The sequence below is a fragment of the Geotrypetes seraphini genome, chromosome 16, assembly GCF_902459505.1.
Source record: "Geotrypetes seraphini chromosome 16, aGeoSer1.1, whole genome shotgun sequence".
In the NCBI taxonomy this organism is placed as follows: Eukaryota; Metazoa; Chordata; class Amphibia; order Gymnophiona; family Dermophiidae; genus Geotrypetes; species Geotrypetes seraphini.
In genome coordinates this window covers 43,661,578-43,682,237 of record NC_047099.1, presented here as the reverse complement: position 1 = coordinate 43,682,237, position 20,660 = coordinate 43,661,578, and the positions used below count along the sequence as shown (strand labels likewise).

Sequence of the window (20,660 nt, the reverse complement as noted above, 5' to 3'; positions counted from 1 at the left end):
GGTTAGAACTATAGCCTCAGCCCCCTGAGGTTGTGGGTTCAAATCCTTCATTGCTCCTTGTGACTCTGGCTAAGTCACTTAATCCCCTCATTGCCCCAGGTACTAGAGTTTGGGCCCACCAGGACAGATAGGGAAATATGATAAAATGCCTGAATGTAAACCATTTAGGATATAAGTGGAATATAAATAATAAAATCAATAAATATGGTCTTTATCTGCCTTCATTTTTCTCTGTTTATGTAACTGCTGTTCTGATTCGAAATGCTTTTAAAGAAATTATCACATTATCAAATGTGCATTATTCAAATAGAAATGATTGCTTACAAAGTGACATCATTAACAGTCAGTCAATACTAGAGAATGACACGGGGACATATTTTTCCCCGTCCCACGGGAACTCATTTTCCTGCAAGCTCCATCCTCATCTGCACAAGCCTCAAACACTTTAAAATCATAAATGTTCGAGGCTTGTGTGGTTAAGGCAGAGCTTACAGGAATGGGGCAGGGACAAAACTCGCGGGGACAGGACAGGGAAATTGAGCTCCTGCGGGGACAGAGACAAATTTGTCCACATGTCATTCTCTAGTTGGTACCCCATTTTTATTCCCATAGTGCAAATATTTTTGAAAATCGCTGGGTGGTCAAGCTAAAAAGTCAATCATTTCACTGTGTTTAAGGATAATTTCATTGCACTCAGCACATAAACATAGAAAGTAACAACAAATAAAGCCATAAAATTTAATGTTGAAATTCCAAACAGTTGCTGAGAAAACAGCAAAAAACTCTAGGGGGTTACTTTTTTTTTGGGAGGAAAGTTTAACATTTGATTGGATTTGATATGTGTGCTTTTGCCTCCAAGCACGTGGCTGTGGGAAGAGACTGAATTTTTGGGATTTTTGAAAAAGAGCCCATGGAACAGACATACTAGCACTTAGTCCAAGCCCTGGAGGGGAATTGATATATATCATCGTAGATTGTCTTTTCTGATGATCTTACAGGGAAGATGGGGAAAAACTTGTCCCCGTGTCATTATCTACACTACACCACTCTAGAAATCAGAATGTAGTAAAAGTGAACCAAGTCTAGGACAATCCAGCCATGGTGACATCACTGATGAGGTTGGCTCTTATTGGTGGAATGAGGCATTATGACATCACAATACCAGCTCTGGTTATCAGAGGCTGAAACTTGTCATATCCTATGTTTCTATTTATTTAGTCAATTTTCTATAGTGTTCTGCAAATTTTTCCCCGTCTCCTTAGGAACTCATTTTCCCATCCTGTCCCGGTGAGTTCTTTTCCTGTCCCTGCCCCATTTCTGCAAGCTCCATCATAAGTGTTTGAGGCTTGTGCGGTTAAGGCAAAGCTTATAGGAATATGGGGAAATTGAGTTCCTGCGGGATCAAATTTGTCCCCGTGTCATTCTCTAGATCAGACACAGTTTGAAAAAACCATTTGCTCAATAATAAGGCGATATGAGAATGAAAATTCGGTTTGGAATGCCAAGTTACACCCAATCTTTTCATGAATGATGGGATGGGAACTTTAATATTGTCAGTATCTATGGAGTCCAATATTGCTAAACTCATTTTCCTGGAAAAGAGTAAGGCCTTTGTTTGATCAGGGTCTGATGATCGCTGGGGCTCAGGTGCAACAGCTGTCGATTTGCAGTTCTGAAGCCGAATCTCCGCCAAGGCTCTGATTCACACAGGCATTTCTTCCATTCTGTGTCTGTGGTGAAAAGTTCTGGATGAATCATGCCCAAAGCGTTTTCCCCCCTTCCCGGGCTCTGATTACACACTGGAGATTGGATCTGAGCCTGCTTTTGTGCCATGATTGTCACTCATTTGTCATTGTTTCTTTTCACCAAACCAGCTTTCGACATAACCTGTCTTACTTTCAAGGTTTCATTTTTTCAGATTGCTGGTGTTAAAGCAATTTTTAGTCATTGCCCTATGTCTGAAACTGATTAGGTATAGTGGATTGGCAGAGGGTCCAGCCCGTGTATTTATTTATTTATTTATATACCACTTATAACCTAAGGGGCTCCTAATCGAAACAGAAATACGTCTAAAAACCCACCCAAGTTGGCACTTGGATGATCAAAAAGATAGGTCGTCCAAGTGCTGATAATCAAAACAAGTTTTTTGATATATCTAGAGACTTTTTAGTCCTCTGAATCCTGCCGTGCGCCCAGAGGGGCATTTTTGGAGGAGTGGTTAGGTCGACCTAGACTTAGTCGTACTGCAGGGATAATCGAAAGCTTGACGAGACTGCTTAGAAGGAAACCAGAGCAGCTGCAAGGGCAGTAAATGTGCTAGGTGAACCTTCAGATTTACACTTCCCCAAATGATGATAATTAAACTCAACAATCATGAATATACTAGAGAGATGGAACCAAAATGAAGGTTCTTTAAAACATAAAAATAGCCTAACTGGATCAGACCAATGGTCCATCAAGCCCAGTAGCCTGTTCTCACAATGTCCAATCCAGGTCACTAGTACCTGACCAAAACCCAAGGTGTAGCAATATTCCATGCTACCAATTCAGGGCAAGCAGTGGCCTTCCCCCATGTCTTTCTCAATAACAGACTATGGACTTTTCCTCCATGAACTTGTCCAAACCTTTCTTAAAACCAGCTACGCTATCCGCTCTTACCACATCCTCTGGCAACGCGTTCCATAGCTTGACTATTTTCTGAGTGAAACAAAATTTCCTCCTATTGGTTTTAAGAGCACTTCCCTGTAACTTCATCGAGTGTCCCTTAGTCTTTGTAATTTTTGACAGAGTGAAAAATCGATCCACTTGTTCTACTCCACTCAGGATTTTGTAGACTTTAATCATATCTACACTCAGCCGTCTCTTTTCCAAGCTGAAGAGCCCTAACTGTTTTAGTCTTTCCTCATACGAGAGGAGTTCCATCCCCTTTACCATCTTGGTCGCTCTTCTTTGATCCTTTTCTAGCGCCACTATATCTTTCTTGAGATAAGGAGACCAGAACTGAACGCAATACTCCAAATGAGGTCGCACCATGGAGCGATAGAGAGGCATTATGACATTCTTAGTCTTAACCATCCCTTTTTTAATAATTCCCAGCATCCTGTTTGCTTTTTTTGGCCGCTGCCGCACATTGGGCGGGAAGGTTTCATCGTATCGTCTACAATGATACCCAGACCCTTTTCTTGGGCGCTAACCCCCAAGGTGGACCCCAGCATCCAGTAACAGTAATTCAGGTTATTCTTCCCAATGTGCATCACTTTGCATTTGTCCACATTAAATTTCATCTGCCACTTGGACACCCAGTCTTCCCATTTCCTAAGTCCGCCTTTGAGTGTGTGTGTGGGGGGGGGGCTGTCAGGACCTAGTGTTTTGCCTTGATTGTAGCTGCTCTTCTTTGCTGCCCAAGGCAACTGCCTACTCATGCCTAATGGTCAGGCCAACTTGGAGGAAAGGGAAAGTAGAGAAAATGGGGAGCTTAGTGCCTAATGCTCAGATATGTTAACCACAGGGCTCTCCCTTTGCCCAAAATATTCATTTCTGGCTTTACCACCAGGTCCGTAAATCAAATAGAAAAATCTCCCCAAAATATAACCATTTATTTTCTTAAAATATATATATATGAAGTGCTCAGTATAACATACTGAGGAAGAGGAATAGTTTTTGGGACTGTTTGGTGCTGACATTTAGATAGTGGGAACTTTTTTAGATTGGATTTTCCACCTGTGGGCACCATCAACCTATACACTGTTTGAGAAGGAAAAGATCTCATCACATCGGATCAAGATAAGTGACTTTAACCTATTCAGAAAAGCTTTTGTTGAAGACTTGTTCATTCCTTGCTTATCCTGACATTGGGTCGGTCAGGTGGGTTATTGGTGCTATACTGTTGCCGGCTGGGCTGGTGTATGTTATACTGAGCACTTCATATATATATATACTGTATTAAGAAAATACATTTTTTTTAATTTGGGGGAGATTTTTCTATTTGATTTAAGGTCATTGAGAAGTTGAAAAATCTCAAAAAATATATCTTCTACTTGTTCTGTAGTATAGTGCCACTGAGATGCGTCCTCAAGAAGCTCTGAATTTCTCATTTTGTATTCGGGGCAAGTTTTGTGCTCCTCTCCGCTTCCCCAGTGAGGAATGAGGTGCAGGGTTTTCTCCTGGCATGCTATTCCTTCCTCAGCTTAAGTCGGTTCAATATTTAGCCACATGTAAGTTCTGCAAAGCCTGATTATTTAGAGCCGTCTTTCTTTATATGTATTTTTATTACAGATGGGCTTAGTTTTCATCAGAGGTTTTGAATATGTTTTGTTCCTTTTGTTTTATTTTATGTCTATGGGGTACGATGTCGTGCTGTTTTTAGGGTTTTGTTTTTACTATAATATATATATGCATTTATATTGTTCACTTCTTTGTGGACTGGTTAGGATTAGTCTTCTATAAATTTGGACTAATCAAACGTACTGATTTATATTGAAAGAAGTTTCTTGGTTTCTCAGAGTCTCTTTACTGCTTCTGAGAACCCCTCCCACAATGATTGTAAAAAGATGACATCATCTGTTTGATAATTTCTTGAGACCCCAGTCCAGGCCACATAAAAAGTCATTCTCTCTGGAGGAGTCTGGCAGACTCCGTTCTCTCTCTCAAGACAAAATCAGTGTCTGTGTAGCTAAAGCCACCACAGCTCCACTCAAATACAGTCATACAAGAGTCAAGAGGTTCTGCTCCGACTTTAATGCCGCCCTGGAGTGATTTTTCTCAGAACAGGATTTGTGCAAGAAATGAACCTCATTCCTAAGCCAGGGTATGTGGATTATGATCTCATTCTCTCAGATTTATTATTAACACTCACCATGATACTTGCATTATGCCAAAGAGAACATAAGAACAGCCATACTGGGCCAGATCAATGGTCCATCCGGCCCAGTTTCCTGGTCACAAGTACCTGGCAGAAACCCAAAGAGGAGCAACATTCCATGCTACCAATCCAGGGCAAGTAGTGGTTCCCCCATGTCTGCCTCAATAGCAGAGTATGGACTTTTCCTCCAGGAACTTGTCCAAACCTGTGCTAACCGCTGTAACCACAAGGAGTTACAGAGCTTAACTATTCTTTGAGTAACAAAATATTTCCTCCTGTTTGTTTTAAAAGTATTCTCATGTAATTTCATGGAGTGTCCCCCGCTTTTTGTACTTTTTGAAAAGGTGAAAAATTGATTCACTCATACCCCGTTCTACACCTCGGTCATATCCCCCTTCGACTGTCTCTAAAGAACCCCAACCTCTTCAGTCTTTCCTCATATGAGAAGAGCTTCATTGTTCAGTTCATGAGATCTGCGAAAGGCAAATCTAACTGGCTATGTATAGTTATGTGTTCCTTAATTGACACTTTCTGCCGGATTTTACATGTGGCACCCAGATTGGGGCACACTTGCGAGATGCATACACAACTTTATTGGCTAATGAGCTATTAGCCGTGAATAATTGGAACTAACAAGCAGCAATTAGGATTTGTACTCACAACTGGCTGCATGCTATTGTGTAGCGCTGGGTGCCTAAATCCCATAGCATGTAACTCAAAAGAGGGTGTGGCCATGGGAGAGGCCTGGGCGAGTTGTTCAAAGTGTTATAGACTCCTCTGTACCTAACTTGGGCGGCAGGATTTATATCAGGTTTCAGCAGCCATAAGGCTGGCGCCCAGAATCAGGCATGGGAATTGGCACTAAGGGGGTGTACCTGTGGGTGGAGCATGGGTGGGACATGGGCGTTTCTCCCACTTACACATGCAAATTCTAGAACACTCTAAGCTTTGTGCACTGCAGCTGCTCTTTGCTATCCTAGGCAAAAGCCTGCTCTTGCCTAAAGTGCCAGTGCCAATGTATACTAGTGTTCTATAACGGAATCTTCACACCAAGTGCCATCAGTGGAAAGGCAGCCTATTGAAGCTCTTTGCTCCCAGTGCAATGGAAAATCTTTCTGCCACGTTTTCTCGGTTGCTCGCTGCATTGCGTGGTGCGTGAGGACCTTCTCTCTCCACTCGACGCACAGGGTAACCAAGTTTTATTTAAAATTTGATAATCCGCTTATCATTTTTCTAAGCAGTGTACATTGTTAAAATAATTAAGGATACATTAAACAAAACAGAACACGGATGTACCAAAAAAGTAGGGGGAAGGGAAGAATTACATCACTGATGGGAAAGGAAGACAATAGATGTAAAACACATTAGGGGTGGGGTCCATCTGCTTTAAAAATTAGAAACAAATCTATAAAAAGGCATCGTTAAATAAAAAGGTTTTTATCCCTGACACCTCGATGGTGGAGGAGTAGCCTGAAAACCAGGGAAACTGGGTTCAGTTCACGTCACTTAACCCTCCACTGCTCCAGGTACAAAATAAATACATATGTATAATATGGAAACCACTTTCCTTTCACTGCTATGTCCAGCTTTTATCAGTTGGAATGGGATGGCCCGGGTGATCATAACCTCTTTATTTTCTGCTCCAGTAATGTTGTACCACAGAAAGGCAGCATGTAGCAATATAGAAATAATGAATACTAGTAGTAGAAGTAGTAGAATAAATGACACGGGGACAAATTTTTCCCCAGCACCACACAAACTCAATTTCTCCATCCCGTCCCTGTGAGTTTTGTTACTGTCCCTGTCCCATTCCTGTAACCACACAAGCCTCAAACACTTATGATTTTAAAATGTTTGAAGCTTGTGCAGATGAGGGCGGAGCTTGCAGGAATGGGGTAGGGACAAGAAAAGAATTTGCGGGGACAGGACGGGAAAATGAGTTCCCGTGGGCACGGGGAAAAATTTGTCCTCGTGTCATTCTCTAATGCAGCTCTTACGGAATCCCTTATGAAGTGAGTGGAGGGAAAGAACAAGCCACACCAGCAAACCGGGGCAGGGGGAATGCAGGAACTCTCTTGCCTCAAGTGAGTCTCAAACTCTGTATGGAGGGGAGACAGAGCATTTCAGAATAATTGTTTTAAAAAAATAAGTAACTCCTCCAGCTGTTAATTCTCATGTATTCTCCTGCAGGGCTCCAGGAAGGAGGACATTGCAATGGATAAGAGCCAGACGGGCTCTGAGAAGAAAACAAGCAGAAGGAAGAGGGTCTATTGCAATGGGATTGTTTTCACTAGGAATGTAAAGCCAACATAACTCCAAGATAGCACTTGGAATGCATTTAAGGCTCTTCATTTAAAGCTAAACAAGTATGAGTGATCCGTGAACTCCAGGTCGCCAAGCACAGGCGAGCCAGTGGGGCTGGGAAGGAAGGGGAACTTTTACATGCTATGCAATGCATTCTGGTACCTGTAGTTCTGTTCAGTTTTTTGAGGACCAATAGAGATCTTTTTGTGTAAGAAGAAGACCAAAAGGAGATTTGTGCCTCATGGACACCAATAAGGAAAACAGCAAAAGTGAGGCCCACAGTAAAGTAGAACCAGATCTTTTCCAGAGAAGAAAAAATGGTAAAACTAGAGGGCATAATTTGAGGTTACGGGGAGGAAGACTTAGGAGCAATGTTAGGAAATTCTTCTTCATGGAGAGTGTGGTAGATGCCTGGAATGCTCTCCTGAGGTGATGGAATTCAAAATGGTGATGGAATTCAATAAAGCATGGGATAAAAATAGAGGATCTCTAATTAGAAACTGAAGGATGTAAATGAAAGAACTAAGGCTGGAATTGGGCAGACCTTCATGGCCTGTGTGCCAAATAATGGTGATTCAGTGTAGGATGGGCTGGGGTGGGCCTCAATGTGAACTCCACTAATATGGAACATGAGGATATTACTGGCCTGCAAACAACGGGATGGTTAGATAGGCTGGAGTGAGCTTGACGGCAACTTCAGCATTTGGAACCCAGGACAATACTAGACTTTAACTTGTCTCTTCTTTGATATTTCTAGGCCTTAGACTGTAATCATATCATGTATTTTTAAAATGAGTATCACTTATAGGCAGACTGGATGGACCGTTCAGGTCTTTATCTGCCGTCATTTACTAGGTCACTATTATTCCAAGAAGGAAAATAAACATGATTAAAAGAAGATACGACACTGCGTCAGGAGGCAAAATACGCAAACCAAGAGAACTTACAGCAATTGTAATCCATAGTATAGCAAATGGATCTGTGCCAAACGGCTACTGCAGTGTCTTCACATCAAAGCTGTAAAGAAACCAAGCCATTAATAGTGTATATTCGTTCAAAAGAGTGCATTCTTTCCAAAAGTAACGCAAACCCTTCCCTGATAGTCCACCTTCATTCTGCATGTATGAAAAGTGCACACATTTGCATAGTATCAGAAAAAAAAGTGCACTCACGGTAACTTGCAGGCTCATAATCAAAAAACATAAGACAGCCAAAAAGCATCCTACATCGGCACTTGGACGTCCTAATCAAAAACGTCTTTCTGTACGTCTAGCAAGGAGTTCCAGCTTCTGTAAGTTCAGAGCACGAGAGGGGCGTGGCGGAGGCGTATTATAACATAACATAAGTATTTTTTTATATACCGCATTAGCCTTTCAGTTCAAGGCAGTTTACAGGGTAGTAAAAACCATCAGCAACAGTCATTTTGAACAAATTAGATTCTGGGCGGGCTTTGGGCAGTCTCAAGGGCAGGACATCAAATGTTCTGGAACTAGACCTGTTTTAGAAGGTGCCCAAACTGACCAGAGGACTACTGCACGCATCCAGGTAAGACACTCCCACACTCCCCTGGTGCTCACTGAGAACAAAAAGGGCAAACTATCACAGCGCATTAAAACCTGTTTCTCAAAATCCCTACGTGATATTTGTGTTTCTTTGGAAGGAGTCTATCACAATCACTAGTTGTTGGCTTTGCTTGTTCTTTTACAGTTTTATGAAGCTGCTTTATTATTTCTCTTCTGGTGTATTGAAGCACTATGTCAGACAGCATTTGCTATGAATAATAAGAATTTATTTTCTTATATATCGCCCGACCAACAGTTCTAGGCGATTCACAACAATAAAAACTGAATCATTTCAGTGAAAAGTTCAATTTCATAATAACACTACTACATACATCAATTAATCAAATACAGCATTGGTTAAAATATAGTTCCAAAATATTATTATCTATTAAGACATAAGATTAAAAAAACCTCATCCGTTTATCAAATAAGTAAGTTTTTAATGATTTCCTAAATGTAAAGTTGGCTTGAGCCATCAACGGGCCCATCCAGGAGTTCATCTTCCCAGCCTGATAATCCAATGTCCTGTCCAAAAAAGTCTTGTAACGGCAGGCCCTTGTGGTAGGGAAGATGAACATAACTGAGTTTCTGGTACATTTTGCTGAATAAGCCAATTTCAAATAAGAAACCAAATACACCCAAACTTAAAGAATACTCTAGCCCCAAATGGTAACCAGTGCAACTTGGCATAAAAAGGACAAGACCAAAAATCAAGCAAACAGCAGCATTCTGAACTAATCGGAGTCTCCATCACCATTCTCATCAACCTTGTAATACTTGAGTCACTTCTTCTTCCTCTTCTTAGCACCACCATGAAGTCTCAGCACAAGGTGGAGAGTGGACTCCTTCTGAATGTTGTAGTCTGACAGAGTTTGCCAGTTTTAAGGAAACAAAATGTGTTGGTGTTGCTGCAAAAAGAAGCCCATCAGGGGGAGGCAGAGCAATCTCCCACACCCAGAGAGCTTGCTCCAGCTGCCTCTGCTCCGGGGACCCCCCTGACCACTGCAGATGGACTTTTCTTCACGGGCAGCACCTGAGGTAGATCTATGGATCCAGGATATACATGAAATCTATTTGCGGTGCATGCCATTAGATCTCGTGCGTCTTCATTGAGGAAATCCTAAGCCAAACTGATTTCAGCCCTCCAGGACTGAATTTGAGGAACATATCAATCTTTTCACGTTTTTATTTGACATGCTAAAAACCAGACAGTGTAGGCGTGTCTCCAGCATGGGGTTAGGAAATGCTGCCCTAGAAGCCATCTTGAAGAGCATTTGACATATGTAAAGTAGAGAATGACAAGGGGACAAATTTGTCCCCGTCTCTGTGGGTTTTGTTGCTGTCCCTGCCCCATTCCTGTAAGCTCTGCCTTAACCACACAAGCCTCGAACACTTATGATTTTAAAGGGTTTGAGACTTGTGCAGATAAGGACGGAGCTTGCAGGAATGGGGCAGGACAGGAAAAGAACTCACGGGGACGGGGAAAAATTTGTCCCTCTGTCATTCTCTAATGTCAAGGTCACACCTTTACCGGTCTAGATACTTCTCTGGGCTTCTACTTTACATAATGACCTTGCAAATCACTCATCTTTCTCAGGACAGATGAACTCATACTGTCACTTCAGCATGGTGGATTTTTGCCTGCTACACTCGCTTCCCTTGTCTCCTTAGTTCTGCCTTTCACACTCTCTCGGTTTCTTTCTCTTATTCCTCTTAACTTTCACGTTCTCGCTCTTCTCTTTGTGCCTTCCACAACTCACTCTCTCCAGCTGTTTTTCCATATGGTAAATATGGGTTGCCAGTGGCGCAGCACAGACTGACAGGTTTATATGGCATGCAGCCCAACAGTGAACAATAGTGCCTTAGAGGAGGGAAGACACATCACCATTTCCTTCTGGGGGGAGTCATGCCACAGGCTCACCCTCAGCACTTGAGGATTTCCAGAGGCTTTTGTTGCGAGTGGCATGGCGATGGAAGTGGGAAAGTTGACAGGACACAACTATGACTCCATATGGTTTCAATGACAAAGTAAAAACTGTGAGGGAGATCAGGACTGCTTTTTTATACCCAGCTGTTTCCGTCTGTCTTTCTTTGAGAAGGCCACTGAAACCCTCCTCCCTGGCTAAGATTCAAAATGTACACTCTTGGGGTCAGTGCTGTCACTGCGCAAAAAATCAACACTATTGAAATATGATTGCCCTGTTTCCTAGTTTGGATGGGGACAATAAAGTCACAAATTATACACGGGAGGATAGGATATATATAAGTTACCATATGGCTCCAGAAAAAGGAAGATGGATTGATACATCTGGGTTTAAAACCCAGATGTCTCAATCTGTCTTCTTTTTCTGGAGCCATAGTCCTGGATTTCTGACTATCCCCATGCCACTGCATTATGGGAATTGAAAGTGCAGGATCAGACCCTTCAAATCTCACAGTGTTTTGAGATGCAAGTTCAAAGCTACTGACTGGATTGTGGCCCTTGAGGACTGACGGACAACCCTGTTCTAGAGTTTCCAACTGACTCTAGATTAGCTCAACAGCTTGATCCAGGTACGGATTATCCCATTGCATGCAGAGAAATAAAGTCTTGCTCTTTTTTTGAAAACCAATATGGAAATCAGAACCACAAATCCCTGCATGCAATGGGATAAACCCAGGACTGGATCAACCCTGTCAGATGAATCTAGCTTTTTGGCAACTTCAGACCTTTTCTGTGCTTTTCGTTCTCCTGTGGTGAGAAATGGAGGTTATTGCTGGCCCCATCCTAATGCTTTTTGTTTCTGTGAGAATGTGGGGTATTTTTTTGACCCAGAATTAAGCATTCCTTTCAAGGGGGGGGAGGTTCTGCTGTCTGTCCAGTTGGTTTAGGATCCTAATTCTCTATCCTTTTGTTTCAGATGAGTATGTGGGGTTTCTTTTTCTTTTTTTTTGCTGACACAGGATTATAGCACATCTGGAAACAATGCATACTGTAAATACAGAAAGCTCCGTGAGGAATCAGGGAAAGCCTGCCAGCTCCTTCTAGCTTCAGTTCAGCTTTTAAGAAAGGGTGGGAGGGGTGAGGAAGAAACCGTGGAGGGACACATCCCAAATGCTCCTATTGAATGACAGAAAAGACATGGGATCTGAACCCATTCTCTCATGAAATCAGGCCCAGATGTGCACTGCTGTGACACGCAGCTCTAATGTGTGATGTTGAGGATGCAGGGGGAGGGGGGAGACTCATTTTGAAAGCGCATTGAGTTATCCGGCCCATGCTTGTGGCTTGGGTGACGTGGGGAAGAAGAGATCAAGGCTGTGAGTATTGGGGGGAGGGGGTGACCTAGATGAAATGGCTAGGAGCTATCTAGCAGGGGTGGCCAAACATATTTGGGGTTGGAGGAGCCAAATTCATTTTGAGCCTCATCCCCAGTTTCCTCTTTCCAACACAAGCACTGGGCAATATAGAGTTTATGTTGCATATCCCAGGTCTAGGCAGATTTTCCCAGGTCCGAATTAACAGTGGCTTCTGGACTTTTATTTTATTCCAGAGTTTGAATTACGCCTTTTTTCCAATTGGTTCTCCATTTCCATCATCTTTCCCCTGAGTCGTCTCTTCCCTTTATCGTTTTCATTGCCCATCTCTGTACCTTTTCGAATTCTGCAATATCTTTTTTGAATTAATCCTTTCCTAATGGTTCCTAACATTCTATTTGCTTTCTTAGCTGCGCATTGAACTGATCCTTTTCCTGGGCAGTGACTCCTAATGTGGAATCTTGCATTGCGTAGCTATAGTTTGGGTTCCTCTTTCCTACGTGCATCATTTTGCACATGCTCACATTAAATGTCATCTGCCATTTGGTTGCCCAGTCTCCGAAACAAAGGACTAAATCAAGTGAAGAAAGCATGTGGAACATGGCTCATGGAATTCTTTCTGCATATGTGTGTACTGTATATCAGTGGTGAAACCACAGATGGGCCTGAGCCCACCCACTTTGGGCAGGATTACCAGACGTCCGGGTTTTGAAAAACTTCTTCTTTGGGATGCTTGATTGTCCTGCACTCCCCTCTGCGTTCCAACCCAGCAGATTAACCATTCCCCTTAACTGTATCCATGACATCCTGTCTGTTTAGATTGTAAGCTCTTTGGAGCAGGGACTGTCTTCTTTGTGACTCTGTACAGTGCTGTGTGCGTCTGGTAGTGCCATAGAAATAATTCATAGTAATAATAGTAATAGGAGAGTGTGGCGCGGTGGTTAGGGCTACAGCTTCAGTACCCTGAGGTTGTGGGTTCTAAACCCCATGCTTCTCCCTGGGCAAGTCACTAAATCCTCCACTGTCCACCAGGACAGTAAACCACTTTGAGTGTGGTTATAAAACTTCAAAAAGGCAGTATACAAGTCCCTATATTACCTAGTTATTACATGTGTGCATACATAGGACAACTGTGCATATAGGTAGGGTGATAGATGATGGCATGGCATTAATAACTCTGTAAGACTACCACAGAAGCTCTATGCAACTCCTCACAACTTCTTTTGGCAACATCTTTACAGAAGCTCATGGAGTGTAGCGCCTTTGCTCATTAGTAGCAGTATAGAAACTCTCACTCGTCATAATCATAATCCTAAATCCTAATAATAGTTGGTTGCACACATTGAATCTTTAAGAAAGTTGTACGGGATGAAATACATAGGTGAAACACTAAGGAGGGGGGGGGGAAGGATGTGGAGAGTGTGTGTGGCCCCTCTGCTGCGATTCAGGCTCACGTGACACCTTTGTATCTGAAATTCCATTGGTTGCCAAAGGAATTTAGGATGATGTTGGCACACAGAGCATTGTTTGAGTTACAACCATGATATCTTTCTGACCGAGATGTTTATTACGATCTTTAAATGCTAAGAGGGGAGCTGTTCCATCTTGTCATTTTTTTTAATTTAGTTCCACGGTTGGGGAATTGTCTGCCTACAGAATTGAGAAAGGAAGAATCGCATATAAACTTCTTTCAACTTGAAGAAATGAGTTTGGGGCTGCAGTTTGTATAATGCTGTTATTTATTTTTAATAACATTTTTAGTTGTATTAATTAACTTAATTTAATATTGATAAATTGATTGTCATTAAGAAGATTATATATTTTTTTCCTTTTTTCTCTTTCTTTCCTTTTCTATGTCAATGGAGTTCTTTTCGAAATTGTTTGGATTTACACATTGTAAACTGCTTTGATCCTTTTTTGGCTGTATACGTGGTAGATAAAGGGGTCCTTTTATCAAGCTGCGGTAGGGGTTTAACGTGCGTAATACCGCGGGGGTTAGCGCGTGATGAAATGTCCGACGCGCTAAGCCCGCTAGCGTGGCTTGATAAAAGGACCCCAAAGTTTTTAATAAATATAAACATCACCGCCATGTTTCACTGTGTCAACATTTCTAGGCTGCAGAAATTGGAACTGCACTGGTCCATTATTCCTCTGGAGACCCCCCAATGCTACTTGGCCCTTGTACAACTCAATGTGCCTTGTAATCAGGTTTTTCTCCCCACACCAAATTTGGCCCCATTCCATTAAATTTCCAGAGTTATTTTGCTAATGACAGACACAACACTGACATTCTCAGCCCCTAATGTATAATTTATTTCCAAAATCCACTGGATTAGAAAAAATAAATACATCAGTGGGTGTGATGATACAGTTACACTTGAGAGGAAAGTTATTAATTCAGTGCCTCTGAGCTGACCCTAATATTGGGGTCAGGAAGGAATATTTCATGCTGAATTAGCTACAGATGTCCAAGGACTCCCCCATCTTCCTCTGAATTATAGTCTATAAAAATCTTTGGACAATTTTAAGGTTTGTGTGGTTTTGTTTTGTTTTTTTGGGAGGGGGAGACAAGATGGACAACTGATCTTTTTTGATCTCTAAGCAAATTACAGTGAGGTAGATTTCTGCCTTCCCACCCCCTAAAATAAAATGGGCTTGCTATTTGGCCGGCAATGGTCACTGTTTACTGACCGCTGCCAGCTTTATTCCCAGATATTCAGTGCCAGGCTGTGTCCAGTCATTGGCAGTGAATATCCAGGCTTATGTGGCCGGATAAATCATAGCCGATTATATGCGATATTCAGCACTTAACTGACTATGATGAACCAAAGGAAGATAAGATTGTTTTATGTGGTTATTTTATCTGGTTAAGGGCTGAATATTTGTACTTAACCAACTAAATGCCAACTCTGCCCCTGGAACGCCTAAAATCAATTACAAAGACTAGGGGACACTCGATTCTCTCTTTAATGTATAGGGCAATACCCCCACCTTTTTGTCCTACTCTGTCTCTGTGGTATAGCTTGTATCCCGGTAGCACAGTGTCCCAGACGTTTTCCTCGTTCCACCATGTTTCCGTGATGCCAATGACATCTGCCATAACTTCCAATTCAGGCTCCTTGCGTTCGTGTACATACACTTGAGTTTGCCGCCTGTTACTTTCTTGCATTTCCTTCCCTCTTGTGTCCTTTTCGATCCATCCAGAGTCTGTTATAGGGGAAGACACCCTCCAGGGTTTCAAGACAAAGTTGGACAAGTTCATGCTAAACTGGTGAGACTGGACTCATTTGGAGCACTGGTCTTGACCTTGGGGCCGCAGCGTAAGCGGACTGCTGGGCAGGATGGACCATTGGTCTGACCCAGCAGCAGCATTTCTTATGTTCTTATGTTCTATCTTGCCTATGATCCGGTGAGTCTTCCCCGCAATCTTCCTGCATGATATCCTCTGGGTATACCGTTTCCCAAACCATTGACTCTTGGTCGACTGTCAGCTTTCCCCTTCTTCCTAGTTTAAAAACTTCTCAATTTCTCGCTTGATGTTGCTTGCAAGTAGCCTCATTCCATCTCCGCTGAGGTGGAGTCCATCCTTCCTGTATAGCTTGCTCTTCCCCCAGAACGTCATCCAGTCGCGCACAAAGTGGAATCCTTCTTCCTTGCACCAGCGCCTCATCCACACATTGACTGTTTGCAGCTCTGTCTGCCTCTTCCCATTGTCCCTGGGTACTGGCAAGATCTCTGAGAACGCTACCTTAGCGTTCTGGACTTCAGCTTCCTTCCTAGCCTCCGGAACTGGTCCTTCAGTGTTTCCTTGCTATAGTTCCTGTTGCTCGCGTTGTTTGTCCCCAAGTGGATCACCACCGCCTTATCTCCCCTTTCCGTGCTATCCTGTCGATGCGGCTCACTATATCTTCTACCTTGGCTTCCGGTAGGCAGGTCACCAGCCGATCTTTTCTTCCTCCCGCTATGTGGCTGTCGACTTGTTTGATGATGGAGTTCTCCACGACGATTGCTGTTCTCTCTATCTTCTCTTGTCTCTCTAGCTGCAGGTCAATGTCCCCGGTGTATGTCCATCTCTTCCTCACTACACAATCTGGCCTGCTTTTAATTGTTGCACTCTACCCATGGAATCTGTTCCCTTATGCTAACCTTAAGTTTGGGGGAAGGGAGGTTGAGGATAAGATTGGAAGAAAGGATAGTTCTAACGCTGCCTTGCCTTGGAGTGAAGAACTGTTTGTTCCATCCAGGACATGCAGTAACATAGCCTTCAAGACTGCAGTGGTCTGCAGCATTCATTCTTGGTGTCCTGCCCATGGAAGCGGGCTGCCGAAAGTTGATGGATGGAGCTGGCGGGAGATGCAGCACTTTGGGCTCGGTGTGGTTGATTATCTAGGCTACAAAACACATACAATCTGCTGAGCCGAGAGTCTTTCTTTATTCTCCCAGAGGAGCACAGATATAAGGACGTTGAGTTTCAACCAGTTGCTCACACACCCAGTTTACGCCTCGCTCCCCTAAAGAGCTTCTACGCTTTTCTCAAACCTTTACTGCATAGAAATTGCAGATTTCCCCTGCTAGCGGCTCTGAGAAGATATCCAAAATCACCATCTCAGGGAAGTGAATGAAAAGGGAAGCAAAGTAAAGCCCGCTTACTGCCCTTTCAGGAGCAGCCTCTGTGTCCTGAAGATGGTGACCAGTGACACTGCATGTAAAGAGGAATCTGTCTGACCTGTAGAGCTTCAGGCACCTATGTCAGCTGATCAGATGCTGTGCTTCTAGATGTGGATATCCCAGGAGAACCCAAGAATAGCCACACTGGGTCAGAGCAAAAATCCATCTAGCCCAGTATCCTAATTCCATAGTGGCCAATCCAGGTCACAAGTACCTGACAGAAACCCAAATGATAGCAACATTCCACTCTTCTGATTCCAGGCTGTTTCAATAGCAGACTAAGGACTTTTCCTCCGGGAACTTGTCCAAACCTTTGCTAAACCCAGCTATGCTAACCACTGTTACCACATCCTCTGGCAACAAGTCCCAGAGCTTAATTATTCATTGAGTTTTAAATGTATTTCTAAGTAACTTCATTAAGTGTTCCCTAGTCTTTGTAATTTTTGAAAGAGCAAAACAATATTGATTCATTTTTACCTATTCTACGCCACTCAGGATTTTGTAGACCTCAATCCTATCTCCCCTCAGCCATCTCTTTTCCAAGCTGAAGAGCCCTAACCTCTTTAGGCTTTCCTCATATAAAAGAAGTTCTATCCCCTTTATCATTTTAGCCACTCTTCTTTGAACCTTTTCTAATTCCACTATATCAGACCTGAGGTGAGGTTGCACCATGAAGCGATACAGAGGCATTATAATAATTGCTAGCATCATGTTTGCTTTCTTGGCCTCCGCCGCACACTGGGCAGAAGATTTCAGCATATTGTTTATAAAGATACCTAAATAAGAAGGTTTCCATTTGCTTCATCTGGGGAACATCAAAAAACATGCTACGCATTAAGAAGAAACATCAACATAACAAAATCATAATCTTGTATGGAAAACAGAGGGCAGAGTTAAATGGCCATTTTTCTCAATGGATGAAGCTAAATAGTGGAGTGCTGCAGGGTCTGTACTAGAACCGGTTCTATTTAATATATTTATATCCAGACCCCTCCACCCCCAAGTTCCACCTATCCCCGCCCCCACAAAGTTCCTTATGAGAGACTTCTGAGAAAATTAAAGAGTCATGGGGTAAGAGACAATGTTCAATTGTGGACAGAAAACAGAGGATAGAGTTGAATGGCCCTTTTTCTCAGTGGAGAAGGGTAAATAGTGGTCTGCCTCAAGGATCTGTGCTGGGACCGGAGCTATTTAACTTATTTATAAGTGATCTAGAAATTAGAACTATGAACGAGGTGATTAAATTTGCAGATGACACTAAACTGTGAAAAACTACAGGAAGACCTTAGGAAATTAGAAGACTGGGTGTCCGAATGGCAGATGAAATTTAATGTGGACAAATGCAAAGTGATGCACATTGGGAAGAATAACTCAAATCATAGTTAACAGATACGAGGGTCCACCCAAGAAAAAGATCTAGGTGTCATCACAGAGAATACACTGAAACCTTCTTCTCAATATGCAGCGACGGCCAAAAAAGTGAACAGGATGTTAGGAATTATTAGGAAAGGGATGGTAAATAAGATCAAAAAATATTATAATGCCAATGTATCACTCCATGGTGCGACCTCACCTTGGGTCAATGTTTCTCAAAAAAGATATAGCAGAATTATAAAAAGTTAAAAGAAGAGCAACTAAGATGATAAAGGAAAGGGAATGAGTGGAGCAGAACAGGTCCAAGTGAATCCATTTTTTTACTTTATCAAAAATTGCAAAGACTAGGGGCTCCTTTTACATTGCCACATGAGCTAGACCTTAACGCAGTAATTTCCTGCGTGCGCTAAAAATGCTTAGTAAAAGGAGCCCTAGGGGACACTCAATGAAGTTACATGGAAATACTTTTAAAACGAGGACTTTTTTTTTTTCATTTAAAGAATAGTTAAGCTCTGGAACTTGTTGCCAGAGGATGTGGTAACAGTGGCTAATGTAACTGGACTTAAAAAGGTTCCTGGAGGAAAAGTCCATAGGAGAAGCCACTGCTTGCCCTTAGATTGTTAGAATGGAATTTTGCAAATGTTTGGCCATTGTGGAAAAGGATTCTGGGCTAGATAGACCCAATATGGCTACTCTGACCTTCTTATGGACGCAAAGTATCACCGATTACTAGCAGTTCTTTTGGACACATGGCCGAACAAAAGACCCGGCGTGGATAACTAAAGAAGTGAAGAAAGCGATAGGTGATAAGAAGAATTCATTCAAGAAATGGAAAAAGGGCAAAACTGAGGAGAACTGGAAAGAGCACAGGAAGTATCAAAAAGAATGTCACCTTGTGGTTAGAAAAGCAAAAAGAGAATATGAAGAGAGGCTAGTCAGGGAAGCACGAAATTTCAAACCGTTCTTCAGATATGTTAAAGGGAAACAGACGGCTAGGGAGGAGGTGGGACCGCTGGATGACGGAGATAGGAAGGGAGCGGTGAAGGAGGAGAAAGAAGTGGCGGAAAGACTAAACATGTTCTTTTCGTCAATATTTACAAAAGAAGACACATCCAACGTGCCGGAACCTGAACAAATCTTCAAAGGAGACCAAGCAGAAAAATTTACATCCATTGAAGTAAGCCTTGAGGACGTACACAGGCAGATAGAAAAATTAAAAACTGACAAATCACTGGGCCTTGACGGAATCCACCCTAGGGTATTGAAAGAACTAAAGGAGGAAATAGCGGAACTACTACAGCAGGTTTGTAATCTATCCCTGAAAACAGGCGTGATCCTGGAGGATTGGAGGATAGCCAATGTTGCGCCCATCTTCAAAAAGGGATCGAGAGGTGACCCGGGGAACTACAGACCGGTAAGTCTGACCTCGGTTCCGGGGAAAATGGCGGATGCGCTGATAAAAGATAGCATCGAAGAGCATCTGGAGAGGCATAAACTTATGATAACAAGCCAACATGGCTTCTGCAAGGGAAGATCGTGCCTGACGAACTTATTGCACTTCTTCGAAGGAATTAACAAACGGATGGACAAAGGGGACCCCATAGACATTGTATACTTAGATTTCAAAAAAGCCTTTGCAAGGTACCCCATGAATGCCTACTTCAGAAACTAAAGAACCATGGGGTGGAAGGAGACGTACACAGATGGATCAGGAATTGGTTGGCAGGCAGGAAGCAGAGGGTAGGAGTGAAGGGCCACTACTCGGACTGGAGGAGGGTCACGAGTGGTGTTCCGCAGGGGTTGGTGCTTGGACAGCTGCTATTCAATGTATTTATAAATGATCTAGAATCAGGGACGAAGAGCAAAGTAATAAAATTCGCAGATGACACCAAGCTATTTAATGGAGCTAGGACTAAAAAGGACTGCAAAGATTTACAAAGGGACCTGAACAAACTAGGGGAGTGGACGACGAGATGGCAGATGTAGTTCAATGTAGAGAAATGTAAAGTCTTACACGTAGGAAACAGAAACCCAAGGTACAGCTACACGATGGGAGGGCTGTTATTGAGTGAGAGTACCCAAGAAAGGGACTTGGGGATAATAGTGGACATGACAATGAAGCTGTCGGCACAATGCGCAGCGGCCGCTAAGAAAGCGAATAGAATGCTGGGAATAATCAAGAAGGATACTACAAGCAGAACGAAAGAAGTTATCCTGCCGTTGTATCGGGTGATTATGCGCCCCCATCTGGAGTACTGTGTCCAATATTGGTCGCCGTACCTAAAGAAGGATATGGCGATACTCGAGAGGGTTCAGAAGAGAGTGACACGTTTGATAAAAGGTATGGAAAACCTTTCATACGCTGAAAGATTGGAGAGACTGGGGCTATTTTCGCTGGAGAAGCGGAGACTTAGAGGGGACATGATAGAGACTTACAAGATCATGAAGGGCATAGAGAAAGTGGAGAGGGACAGATTCTTCAAACTTTCGACAACTACAAGAACGAGAGGGCTTTCGGAAAAATTAAAAGGGGATAGATTTAGAACCAATGCTAGGAAGTTCTTCTTCACCCAACGGGTGGTGGACACCTGGAA

The 20,660-nt window shown here is 42.8% G+C and overlaps 1 long non-coding RNA gene across 1 annotated transcript in view; it reads right to left on the bottom strand.

Moving 5' to 3' along the window:
- Nucleotides 1–20,660, bottom strand: part of LOC117350230 — a 74,642-nt gene that overhangs the window by 50,152 nt on the left and 3,830 nt on the right. The window contains exon 2 of the long non-coding RNA XR_004537259.1: nucleotides 8,113–8,182. This is a non-coding gene — a long non-coding RNA (uncharacterized LOC117350230). The remainder of the gene's footprint in view (nucleotides 1–8,112; nucleotides 8,183–20,660) is intronic.